This window comes from Prionailurus bengalensis, chromosome C1, assembly GCF_016509475.1.
Source record: "Prionailurus bengalensis isolate Pbe53 chromosome C1, Fcat_Pben_1.1_paternal_pri, whole genome shotgun sequence".
NCBI classification, from domain to species: domain Eukaryota; kingdom Metazoa; phylum Chordata; class Mammalia; order Carnivora; family Felidae; genus Prionailurus; species Prionailurus bengalensis.
This window is the reverse complement of record NC_057345.1, coordinates 63,966,569-63,979,775: the sequence shown is the minus strand read 5'-3', so window position 1 is coordinate 63,979,775 and position 13,207 is coordinate 63,966,569. Positions and strand designations below refer to the sequence as shown.

The window sequence follows — 13,207 nt, the reverse complement described above, 5'->3', positions numbered from 1 at the left end:
TGGCCAATTACAACATCCATCTCCTTCTTTCCTGCTCAAAACAAGCCAGTCACCATAGGTTATTATTCCCCACCCTCTTTAAGACCTTCTTCCTTAATAATTTAAGCGTTACTTCATCCTGACATTTCTCAGTTGGAGCTTTCAAATTTCAGCCATGGATGGATAAATCGGTGCCTGCTTTGGCACAATGACTTGGTAAACAGGTCGGGCCGGCCTTTCTTTGCAATCTCCTCCACCCCCATTTTATTTGCACATAACCGTCCACTTGCAGAAAGCACCCTTCCTGCAGGGAACATGTGGCAGCTGATCTATTATCGAAAGTGAGTAAAGAAGCAGCAACGTTTGGGGCAGCCCCTCAAACGTCACTGTGAGGAAATAGATCGCCCAATGCACGCATTTCAGTCTGGGAGATTGCGAGGGAGCTATGGAATGGGAGGGGACAAAAACCCATCAAACTTGAATTTGGAACAAAAATACCTGGGTTCTGATCCTAGACCTGCTACTTACTGATTATGTCACCTCTCTGGGCCTCAGTTTCCTCTGCTGTCAGATAATAATCTCTGCTTCAAAGAACAGCAACAGAAATACACCACATACCCAAAGAGGCAGCATTCTTAGCTATGGTAAAAGAAAAATACGGAAATAACATAAATATCTACCAGAAGGGGAAATGGGTAAGTAAATACTGGGATAGTCCTCCCATGGGCATGCAGCAGTTTAACAGAATGAGATCAGCATGTTTTATTAGGGAATGATCTCCAAGGCATATCACGAGTTAAAAAAAAAAAAAGCTAGTAGTATATATCATATATAGTATATTATCATTAACATATAAATACAAAATAATATGTACTTTTAAAAATAGGTTTATCTGTGTGTCAATGAACAGAAAAAACTGTCGTACATACACATATTGTTAATGGTGGTTAACCCTGTGGAGGGGAGCAGGGAATGAGGCCCAGAGGGAATTTTTATGCTTACATAAGATGCATGTAATATGTCAATTTTCTTATAAAGAATGTGTTTCTTTCTTTAATGTGTAATTTGAAGTTATTTTTAAAGGAAAACAGTGCTCGTGAGAGATAATGTGTGTGAAACTACTCTGACAAAAACAAAACCTACTTGGGAGATGTAAGCTTTTACTGTTCCCTCTGTCCAGGCCAAGCCACGCATACCCAGGCCACGGCCCTTTGGTCAAAGTGGGCAAAGCAATTCATTTCCATCTCAGCTCTGTTCTCCCACCACCACTAGCTTCAAGAAAAGACCCAGCTAAAGGGGGATCTTCCTTCCTTTGGTCACCTCACTCTGCAAATGACCAAGAAGTGACCTAAGACTGTGCCTACAACAGGCCCTGGTAAATGCCTGCTGATTAAATGTTCTGTTGATTCTTAGGTGTCAAAGTACATCTAAACGTCCTTTTGGATTCCACCAGTGTTTCACTGAGTCTACTTTAATAGAATTGATTTAAGTCAGTGTTTCTCAAACACTTTTTTTGTACACACACACACACACACACACTCCCAAAAGGGCAATATTTTTCCTAAGCATGCCATTCATGAATTTTTGCCCTCCTGGGGTGCTGTCACCCTATTGAGAATACAAGATTTAAGCTGATGATTCTTTATTGTGTACCAGGTACCGCTTAGAACATCAAACGTGAACTGGATGAGAAATCTGAGGCACAGAGAAGTTAAGCACCTACTTGAGGTTCCCCAGCAGTTAAGTGTCAGAGCTGAGATCCCAACGCAGTCCAAGCCCCATCTATGTTCACTCTGCCTCTTAGAGAAAATGTGCCCAAAATGCTCAAGAAAAATTTCTTGCCTCACAGAGAGAGATCAATGGAGTTTATCCTGAATGAAACTGTCACCTTTCCCTGTATTTGTAGCAAATAGAAGTGGGATTAAAGTGTGTAAGTAACATAAGGTCCTGTACACATAGGTTTCAAGAACACAAATGGGAGGAAGAAAAAACAAACACTTGTTTTTATTGGAATTTGTGGCATTTAAAAACATAGCTTCTTTGACAAGATCAGAACATAAAATAACACAAGACTTAACTTTGGCGGGTGAAGACTGATTCCACAAGCTACTCGTAAAAATCCGATTTTTGAGCTCCATAACCTTCATACGCTACTGAGCAAAATACAACATGTTCGTTTTCCTGCTCCCTGTGGGGAAGTCGGGTCAGTTGGTATTGTTCTAACTTCATCACCCAGGACTCTAAAAACAGTGCTCTCCTCCCTGGCTCCGGCCACTGCCAGTCTCTTCCATTCCCAGAGGCTTGTTTGCACACCTCTACACATGGAATGTCCTCTCCAGTCATCCAAGTCTAACCCAGTTTTTGAAAGTCTACCTCAAAGCCAATCTCACATCCTCAGAAAAGCCCACATCTTGCCCCTTCCTTGGAGATGCCCACCATTCAGCGAAAAAGGATTTCTCCTTCACTTGAGCTTCCTAGGATTCATGGGGTGCACCACTCACCTAAGGCTCTTTGCAGTAAGGGTGGCCTTGAAGTTTCTATGTGCTACTCTCTCTGAAAGACCTCAATTCCTTGGTGAGAGGGAGTGGCTAGGATATACACTTCTAGGTACTTTCTCCAGGGCCTGGCAATTAGTGCATTGCTGATGGGTTGACATATTTGGGCGACGGGTTCCTGATGTGGTTTGTGTTTAGAACGTGCCTATTCAAACATCTATATAGAGATCTGGGGCAGGGAGGCATTGTTTTGGTCACACTGAAAGCAAAAATTGGACCACTAGACTTAAAAAAAAAACCACAAACATTATTATTGGATATAAGATTGGAGAAAATAAAAAAATCCAAATTTCAGCTCTGAGCATCCACAATAATTTTATACCATCCTTTCCCCCTGGAGTTTCTAGGTAACAGTCATAGCTTAGGCCTACAGCCTCAAAAGTACTATCTAAAATCCTGGTAAGCAGAAGAACTTGCCCCATCAGTCGAATAATGAGTCAATATTCTCCCAACAGAGAGCTGGAGATGTTATTTCCTGTGCTGCTTCTGAGGAAGGCCACAGATACAGGCAATAAAACACTGGCTCCCAAGGCAGGCTGGTTGCTAACCTCGGCTGTGCTGCTTCCAAGCTGTGTGGCCTCAGATAAATGACTTAACCACCCTGTGCTTCAGTTTCTTCATGTCTAAAATGGGGTTGACAAATAACAGTATTCCTACTAAAAGGCTGTGGGAACAATTAAATGCGGCACACTTAGAAGGGTGTTGTTGGCTATGCTACTGTTTGCAAAAGCACAATCGTTTTTTTATTATATGATAAAAGGTGCATATAATCAGGAAAGAAGAAACTAGCAGATGCTGTTTATATCTGTATATCATGGAAGAAGAACAAATGCACCCAATGGATAACTTTTAATAATGCTTAAACTCTCTGGGCATCATTGTGTGCATTTCTCACATGACAGTCATAAAGCAGGGCTTGCTTTTATAATGCCTGTGATTTTGGCTAGAGATGATGGAGTCACTCTTTAATTAACCTGCTGCTACCAGATGATCCTAAATAAACTATTCATCTTCTAAATAGATGAGCTTCTCACACCTACTAAAATGAATCCAAAGTAATTGCAGTTAGCTTGGGGGGGAGGGTAGGCGGGGGAGGCTTCGGCTTAATGTGGCCATATAACTCCATTTTTGGTGGGATTTATACACCATACCACACTCTGATGCTGCCAACAAATGGCAGAAAAATAACCTACAACTGACAAAAACCAAACTTATAAATAACTTCAACTGCCCTTATTCTCTTAACTGAGAAAATTATCTCTATAATGCTGTTGGAGAGCGGCTGTGACTGAATTTACAAACAGACACATGCTGGGATCCTTCGTGCAAAATAAGAAATCACTTCACCTGAAAACACTTTCCACAACCAAGGACACGTGAGCAGTTTCTCCTCAAGGCTGGCACCATTTTCCAAAGCACCCACTGCCTATTGCTTCCTGTTGATTTCTTTCTGGACCTGAAAGGTGAGAAGGCTGAGTTCCATTCTGGTTTAATAATTTCTCTCTCTCAGGGTGCCTGGGTGGATCAGTCACTTAAGCATCCAACTCCTGATTTTGGCTCAGGTCATGCTCTCACAGGCTCACGAGATCAATCCTTGCATGAGGCTCTGTGCTGACAGTGCAGGGCCTGCTTGAGATTCTCTCCCTCTCTCTCTGCCCCTCCCACACGTGCACACATGCACACACGGGCTCTCTCTCTCAAAAATAAATAAACATTAAAAATAATAATTCTTTCTCTCGCTTGCTCTCTCTCCTCCTCCTCCTCCTTTTTTCTTTATTGGTTTCTTCCTACAGCCATCTCTGGCAATATTAGAAGGCTGGAATTCAGAACAGACTGAAGTATGTACACTTTTTAGTGTAATTATTTCATTTCACTGGGCTCTCTTGTAAGGCGTTTCAAATGGTATACATCTTCCTGGATCTTTTATAAATGATCTCTAACCCTTTTTCCTAGAGACAACACAAGTGAAAAGGAATAATGTGACTTTCAATTAAATGAAAAGGTCTTTATGTCCCAGTCGTTCCAAATTGTCCAGTTTCTGCTTTCAGAGCGACCGAAACAATGCCTCCCTGCTCCCAACCTCTATATACTTTCCTTTTTTTAAAAAGTTTATTTATTTTGAGAGAGAGGAGGAGAGTGTGCACAAGTAGGGGAGGAGCAGAGAGAGAAGGAGAGAGAGAATCCCAAGCAGGGTCTGGGCTGTCAGTGCAGAGCCCGAAGCAGGCTCGAAATGACGAACCGTGAGATCATGACCTGAGCCAAAACCAAGAGTCGGACGCTTAACCGACGGAGCTCCTCAAGTGCCCCCCCCAATCAAGGCAGCAATCCTAAGGCTCAGCCTGGAGCACCTCCTGCCTCAACCCAATCTTCTCAGTTTTGCCACTCCCATCTCTTTTGGGTGAAACATGGCCATGAGATCTGTGGCTTTGTAACATAGACTAAGGCACTTTTGTGGGGGAAGAGAAAAACCATTGTATTTCAGTTCACATGCAAAAAGAATGTGGCCCAAGGCCAAGACCAGGGACTGACACAAACCTTCTCAGGACTCCCATGTACCAAGAGCATGGGAAAAAAAGGAGAAGGACTGGCCCTCACTTCTCCCTCGATTCTCTGAGGCTGGGGGCAAAGGGAATGATTGAAGAGGACTGTAATCTTCAGACACATTTGCTCCTGAGTGGCTGGAAAAAAATCAGACTAAGATGATGGCTGCTCCCTTGTAGTAGAATGTCCCCCTTAACATCTTTGTGTGTGTGTGTGTTTGTGCACCTGCCTCTCCATCTGGGTAGGTGTCTTTCTTCATCCCCCTCTCTCTGTCTTTCTGTCCCTATCTTTCACTCTGTGTGTGTCCTCCTGTCTCTCTGTTCTGTCTGCCTCTGCAAGTCTCTGCTAGTCTGTCTGCCTCTGTCATGGTTGTTCAGTCAGGCCTGCATTCTAAGTTTTGTGGGGCCTAGGCACTTTTGCCCTCATGGGCTCCTTCCTTCATTTTATATACAAGTAAAAAGACCTATCTTATGGCTGCATTAGTAAAGAGGCAAGTATAATCCAGGATGGAGCCATTACTGTATATTCATTAATATCATACTCAGTTTTTCTCTCCTGATTAAAAAAATTAAAACATTTTTGTGGGCCTCTAAAATTATTGTGAGAACGGTCGGTTGGGCGTCCGACTTCGGCTCAGGTCATGATCTCACGGTCCGTGAGTTCAAGCCCCGAGTCAGGCTCTGTGCTGACAGCTCAGAGCCTGGAGCCTGTTTCAGATTCTGTGTCTCCCTCTCTCTCTGTTCCTCCCCAGTTCATCCTCTGTCTCTCTCTGTGTCAAAAATAAATAAACGTTAAAAAAAATTTTTAAATTATTGTGAGCCTCAGGCACTGTGCCCTATAGTCAGTGTGTCTCTCTCTCCCTTTCTCTCTCTCTCCCCCTTTCTCTCTCTCTCTCTCTCTCTCTCTCTCTCTCTCTCTCTCTCTCTCCACACACACCACCACCACCACACCCATCCAAACAGGGGACTAGCCTGCCTTCCCAGCCTAGAAAAGTGTAAGCAAAATCATACAGTCTCCTCCTGCCCTAAGTTTTGGGCCCAATGTGACCTTGTTCCTGGACATTCTTCTGCTTCTCATAGATTAGGGTGATGACACTTGTCCTTATGCTGGACGTTAAGACTGAGGCTTCTGGTGAAATAAAAATAGAAGTACACCAAGTGGGGGAGCCTGAGTGGCACAGTCGGTTGGGTGTCCGACTTCGGTTCAGGTCATGATCTCATGGCTTGTGAGTTCGAGCCCCATGTCAGGCTCTGTGCTGACAGCTCAGAGCTTGGAGCCTGCTTCAGATTCTGTGTCTCCCTCTCTTCCTGCCCCGCCCTCACTCACGCTCTGTCTCTCTCTCAAAAATAAATAAACATTTTTAAAAAATATTTGAAAAAAAGAAAGAAATACACCAAGTGTGTGTTCCTGCCCACCTTAGCTCTAGGTTAGGCACAAGGGCTTCTCCATGCAGCCAGGTTTGGTCCACTAGACATCTGCTTCAGGGACGCAGCGGAAGCCATGGGCAGGACTCAGATGCTCCTCTCCTCGCCTTGTTTCCTGCATCTCTTACCAGGAGTGCTGGCTGGGTGAAGGCAGAGGATATGTGGCCATCCAGCTCCCTTGTACTAGGCACCCTATTGTGACACAACTCACACCCACCACCATCTCTCTGGATCCCTTGGCATCTCATACTTGAATTACCTGTTTGGAGGACTAACAAAACAATGACACATGGTAAGGGTCAGGAACAATTGGATTTGATCACCTTGGCCTATGAAGACTGAGAAACTTACATGAGAAACCTTAAGAATCATGTGCCTCCGAACCTAACCATCATCCATACTCTATCCCCAGGACATAGTTTACAGGTTTGATATTTGGTTCTTCAACTTGTTTCTATAATAGTCCTAATTAAAAAGTCCCCTGCAAAATCCCTAAGCTTTTTGCTATCTCCCTGGGAAATAGAATAAAATGAAATTGATTTTCTTCTTTATCAGCAAAGCTTATAAATTGAAGGCACAAATCCCAGGAAGCCAGCACGTTAAATTTATCTTAATGCTACTAATTGGACCAAAAAAAAATGCCCTTTTTTTGCTGGTTAAAGTTTTGAAAAGCAACTAAATCCCACATGTTTCAATCATACTTTCCTATTTCCTTTAGTCCCAGTATAACAGAAAATAGTCCAATGTGTTTTTTAAGAAAAGCTTTCTCACTTTTGGAAGAATAATTTGACCATTTCTAGCCCCAAACCTTTCCTTTTTGTCACGTTTTTGTTTACAATGATGTCCTCTTCCTATTTGCTTTTATTTGCTAAGAGATTTCGCTCTCTGATCCTTTGCAGTTACCTATACACATTTACCTTCTAATTTCCTTCTGGTCTCAGAGACCTGTCAACAGTTCACCTTATCTAAGATTAGGGGAAAAAAATTAAAATTATAAATCTAATAATGGTAATAGTTTAAAGCATAAATTTCTGTCCTTTCAATATCCTCTGCATATCTAACTCATTTCTCTGACATTTCCATTGGTTTGAACCAATCACAAAATTCTCATCTTCCAACAAGCAAGGACACAGAAGGATGAATGACAAAGGGATCAGGTTCCTAATAACATATTCATGAAGGTTCCCTTTTGCATGGTCACATGGAGTCTATAAGTTAGGCCTAACATGTGAAATTTCCAGACAATTTGAATCCCAACATCTGAAGAAAAAAAACGCCATCTATTTATTTATTAGCAGCTATGATCACACTCATTCAGAGAGGTTCACCTTGGAAGGCACAAAAGAACTGCAAAGAAAACACAAAGGCAGATGCCTGCATGTCTATTTCCTGACTCCTCCCCTCCTCAGTATCATGGAAGAAGCATAGAAATCACAGGAAAACCTGAGCTTCGTTGCAAAGGAAAACAATCTGACTATTTAAAGTAATGACAAGATGTGCTGGGCTAACATTTCAAACCCTCGCTTAAGGTAGAAGATCAAAAGGTCAAGACACAGAGTAGCACAATAGTACCATCCAAGTTTTTCTTTTTCTTTTTCTTTTTATCTCCAGGAGATATGGTAGATCCTGGTCCCTTGTCCCTTCCCCTAAGTTAATGGGACAATGGACCCTGAACGGACTTCATGTCACTACTCAGGCATACAAAACACTTCAGTGAGTCTACCTCAGCTGCCTGAATGTGTTTGCATTTGTTGAAATATAAAGGCTCGGGGCGCCTGGGTGGCTCAGTCAGTTAAGTGTCCGACTTCGGCTCAGGTCATGATCTCGCAGTCTGTGGGTTCGAGCCCCGCGTCAGGCTCTGTGCTGACAGCTCAGAACCTGGAGCCTGTTTCAGATTCTGTGTCTCCCTCTTTCTCTGACTCTCCCCTGTTCGTGCGCGCTCTCTCTCTCTGTCTCAAAAATAAATAAATGTTAAAACAAAATTAAAAAAAAAGAAAGAAATATAAAGGCTCTATTATAACATACAGAAATAGATTTAAAAAATTAAATTATTAATTCTGCTAGCTAAGTACCACATCAAAACTCAATGTGAGTTAGAAAGAGAAAATACAGTTTCCTCCTTTAAATGAAAAAACAGATTTTCAGTACTATGTAACATGAGCAAATAATTCTATCGCAGAAAACAAACAAAGCCAGTACCTAGCTGATGGTTTTCCCACCATGTCCCAGGGTGCTCAGGACTATTGTGGGAGCTCAAGGGTCACTGGGGGTGGGGGAGGAGGCAAACCCAGGAAAGAAGGGCCACTTCTATGGGTTTCACGCAGTGTATCCTCCATAAGATACTGCTGCAAGAATGATTCCAGTGCTTTAGAAAATTAGCTTGAAAATATAGGTAATTCCTCTTTCTTAGGAAAAATCACAGTAAACCTTTTCCCTGATAAACAGAAATTTGTGCCAGTTAAAAATATTTTTTTTCTGGGGGCACCTGGGTAGTTCAGTATGTTGAGTGTCCTCTTGGTTTTAGCTCAAGTCATGATCTCATGTTCATGGGATCGAGCCCCACGTTGGGCTGCACACTGGCAACTTGGAGCTTGCTTGGGATTCTCAATTCTCTCTCTCTCTCTCTCTCTCTCCCTCTCTCTCTGCCCCTCCCCCGCTCATTCTCTCTCTCTCTCTCTCTCTCTCTCTCTCTCTCTCTCTCTCAAGTAAATAAAATAAATTTTTTTTCCAGGTGTCATTGCAGTGCTGTCCATAGTGCTATAAACTGGAAATGAGTTAAATAATAATCAAGCATTGGCATATACTTTATGAAGTTTAGGCAGTATTAAAAATGATATTACAGTTTTAAACATTCTGACATGGAAGAATGTTCATAATAAACTTAAAGGGTTTAAAACAGGTAACAGAAGCTTAAGCATGGTATAATCTCATTTTACAATGTTCATGTATTTATGACCTATGAAGTTTATATACGTATATGTAGAAAATATAAATGCACTTACACAGAGGAATATATATATATATATATATATATATATATATATATATGTCCATAAGCTTTTTGCCCCATTCTTCCCTCCCTCCCTCCTGAAATCCATCACAAAAGCTTATATAATGCGTCTCTCAGGATAGGACAAAGGAAGGAAAGTAATTGAATAAATGGAGCCGAGACTCCTTCCGCAGGAGGACAGAAAAGATGAGAAATACATGTAACATAATTTTTGTCTCCTCACACAAGGCAATTATATACTGTCGCTAATCACTTCAGGTGACTTGAAGCCATGGATTTTGGAATCAAAACGACTTCGAGATGTCCTACGTTTCCTGTTTCCAGTTTCCAGGTATCCTCCCTTTTCCATTAACCTTTTCCTCCCTTTTCCATTACTGCCTAAAGGCCTTTCTGCCTCTCTGCCATTATCAGCTAAGCTAACATTGGTAGAAGTGCCCACCACAGCACCTGGCACCTGGTATGTCCTCAATCTGTGGTCCCGTTTTCCCTTTCCTTACTGTCAATTATGCCTCGAAACATGCGAATGATCTTAAATAATAACAAACCTAGGCCACACAAATTAACATTTTCTTGAAAACTCCTAAATAGGCCATATGATTGTGCAGCAAAGGGAGGTCTGGGGTCTTCCCAAGGACCAAATATGTGAAAATGAGAACAAGACGCTGATTAAACCCAAACCACGACCAGTTTGTAGTCATTACTCTCTGGACCCGGCTCCAGAGTTCTGGCAAAACAGAAGGGCGCTGTCTGTGGGCCAGCTTTCACTTTGCAACGCTTTTCCCAGTGATTTTGGCCCCACTTGAATTCCCATCTGTGTGCCTCTGAACACTGTGTGCACTCTGCACAGATGAGGTGCAAGCACACTGGGGAGCAGCTGGCAGGGGCTCTCCCAGGCACACTGCGGGCCACTTCTGTCTGGCCAGCTTCAGGGATGAAGACGCGTCCGCCACTGCAGTCTGATGCTTCCTCAGACTGGACCCAAATGAGAACGTGTTTTGCGAAATCCATTCACCCCTTTACTCTATTAACGCAGAAAATAAACTCATAAAGTGTGCTCTTATTTCATGTTTTTTGTGTTTTTTTTCCTTCCCTAAGGCCTCTATGAGAAAATTTGCAGACTCAAGAGAGAAATTTATGCTGATTTCTAGACAACATCTCAGGGTAATGATATCTTCAATTAAAAGAATAGAAAACTTACATTAAGGTGTCCTCACACAAATATCAGTTAGTGGCTTTGGGCAAGCTATTAAACCTCTTTGTGCTTTTGTTTCCCTATGTGTAAAGTGTGTAATAATGGTGAGTACTCAGAAGGCGATTATGATATTAAAGAGTCAAGTTTATAAAACACTTAGAACAGTGCATGGCACAGGGAGCACCTGGGTGGCTCAGTTGGTTAAGCATCCAACTCTTGATTTTGGCTCTGGTCATGATCTCATGGTTCGTAAGATCAAGCTTCCCATTGGGCTGCGTGTTGATAGGACAGAGCTTGCTTGAGATTTTCTCTCTCCGTCTCTCTCTGCCCCTTCCCCGCTTGTGGTGCTCTCTCTTTCTCTCTTTCTCTTTCTCTCTCTCTCTCTCTCTCTCTCTCTCTCTCTCTCTCTCTCAAAATAAATAAAATACTACATTTTTGGAGCACTTGGGTGGTTCAGTCAGTTGAGCATCTGACTCTTGATTTCAGCTCAGTTCATGATCTCATGCTTCGTGAGTTCAAGCTCCACATTGGGCTCTGTGCTGACAGCGTGGACCCTGCTTGGGATTCTGTTTCTCTCTCTCTCTGTGTCCTTCTCTTTCTTTCTCTCTCTCTCTCAAAAATAAATAAACATTAAAAAAAGAACAGTGTATGGCACAAAGAAGCATTAGATAGGTGTTTGATCGGTAACTACACACATACGTAGACATACATACCTAAGTATGTCCTAGTGGGCCCAAGGAATAGACATAGGTGGGCAGAAGAAAGGCAATAATCAGTGAGCATCTACTCTTTGTTAGGAAATTTCACATGTTACCTCATTTGTCTCTATGACCAAATGGGTATTACTGATCCCCTTTTAAAGAAAATAAAACTCCAATAAAGAAGCTCCAATAGAATACAGGGACTTGTCCAAAACTGCAAGTGAATGACCTGGGATTTGAACAGAGGTTGATCCTAATCCAAACCTTTGTACTACACCATGTGCATAATATTAACAATGATAACAGCTAGCAGTTATGTTCTCAATTCCACGCCTACGATTTCACTTAATTCTTACAAGAATCGTTGGTGATAGGACAGAGGACTAGCCCTGACTCATGGTGCATCCAACTCAATCTTTTGGCTCCGGTGAAAGCAGCCAGGGAAGAGCCAACACAAGATCACAGTCCTCACCCCCAACACAAACAGTGACAGAATTAGCTCCCCAAGTGGCACACTAGGTATTCATTCACCAAAAATAATAAACACTGAAAGAACCACACAAGAAACACAATCCATGCACTCCAGCTGGAAAGGACGTAGGTAGTTCTACGATGAAAACGGACAGTTGAAAGCAATAGTCTCTTCCTCACTCCATTAGCAACGTATTTTTAAGAACATATCCCTGCTTTACTCACACAAAAGGTAGAGATATACAAGTGCTGAAATAAATATAAATACGAGTTCTGACATTTTTTCCAACTTTCTACTTTGGCATCACTGACTCAGAATCTCAAAAATGGTAGAGCGGAGAAAGAGAGAGACAGAAGAGAGGAAAGAAGGAGAAAAGGAGGAAAAAGGAGCCGGGAGAGACAAAGGGGAAAGAGAAGGGGAGATGACAGAAGGAAGGGAAAAGAGAATGACAGAGGAAAGAAAGAGAAAAGAAGGGGCAAAATGAGAAGGGGTGAGGGAGAGGCATGAAGGAGAGGAAGGGGGACAGAAAAAAAGTTTATTGAGCACCCACTTTCTCAAAAAGCCATTATGATAAAGAAGCATTTAGTGCTCCCCCAGTTGAATCGCCCTTATCTCTACCCCATTTCTGAAACTGCATCTAGGAAGAGGATCTCTACCAAGTTTTGGAAACTTCCTTCCCAATTCTTCATATTTCATATTTGCATTCTGCAGAGACCCAGGCGAGGCTCCTGAGGTCAGCATGCCTGGGGAGTGACAGTTGTGCTCTGGCTCTACCAAGCTGGGGAACCTCCTGAGGCAATGGACACTGAGGGCTCCGCTCCTGCATTAGACAGCAGCCGACAGCCCCTGCTCCGGGCACCGCAGCTGAAGCCAGCACTCTCAGGTGCTGTGCTCACTTGATTACGGCCACTACCTGCCTCTGACAAGCCACCAAGAACACTAATCATCCATTCCCCACAAAAGAGTCCTCCTTCCCATTTCTTCTGTAACAATATCCCCTGAAGCTCCGGTGGCCTGTTGGATAGTGCGGGTTGATTGATAACGACTGTGTCTTCCCGCAGAAGATTCCACCCATGAGGATCCCAGATGGTGAGATGACTTGTGGTAATTTTCTCACTGAAGAACATTGGGCTCAGGCATCCAGGCCATATTCAGCAGAGAATCCTTTCCAGTCGAATCCACAGAGGAGACTTTTTACAGCCATAAGCCTTTACTTGAGTTGTTATCGGAGTTTTCCATCACTGACTGTTTAAGAAAATATTAAAAGGCTCCACACAGACTTCTGCTTTACAATTTCAGTTCCCCAGCCTGGCTACGTGTATTGGCATACAGT

At 42.7% G+C, this 13,207-nt stretch overlaps 1 protein-coding gene across 3 annotated transcripts in view; it reads right to left on the bottom strand.

Moving 5' to 3' along the window:
* ST6GALNAC3 (ST6 N-acetylgalactosaminide alpha-2,6-sialyltransferase 3) overlaps nucleotides 1-13,207 on the bottom strand; it is a 549,238-nt gene that overhangs the window by 340,631 nt on the left and 195,400 nt on the right. The gene's annotated exons all lie outside the window — the stretch shown is intronic.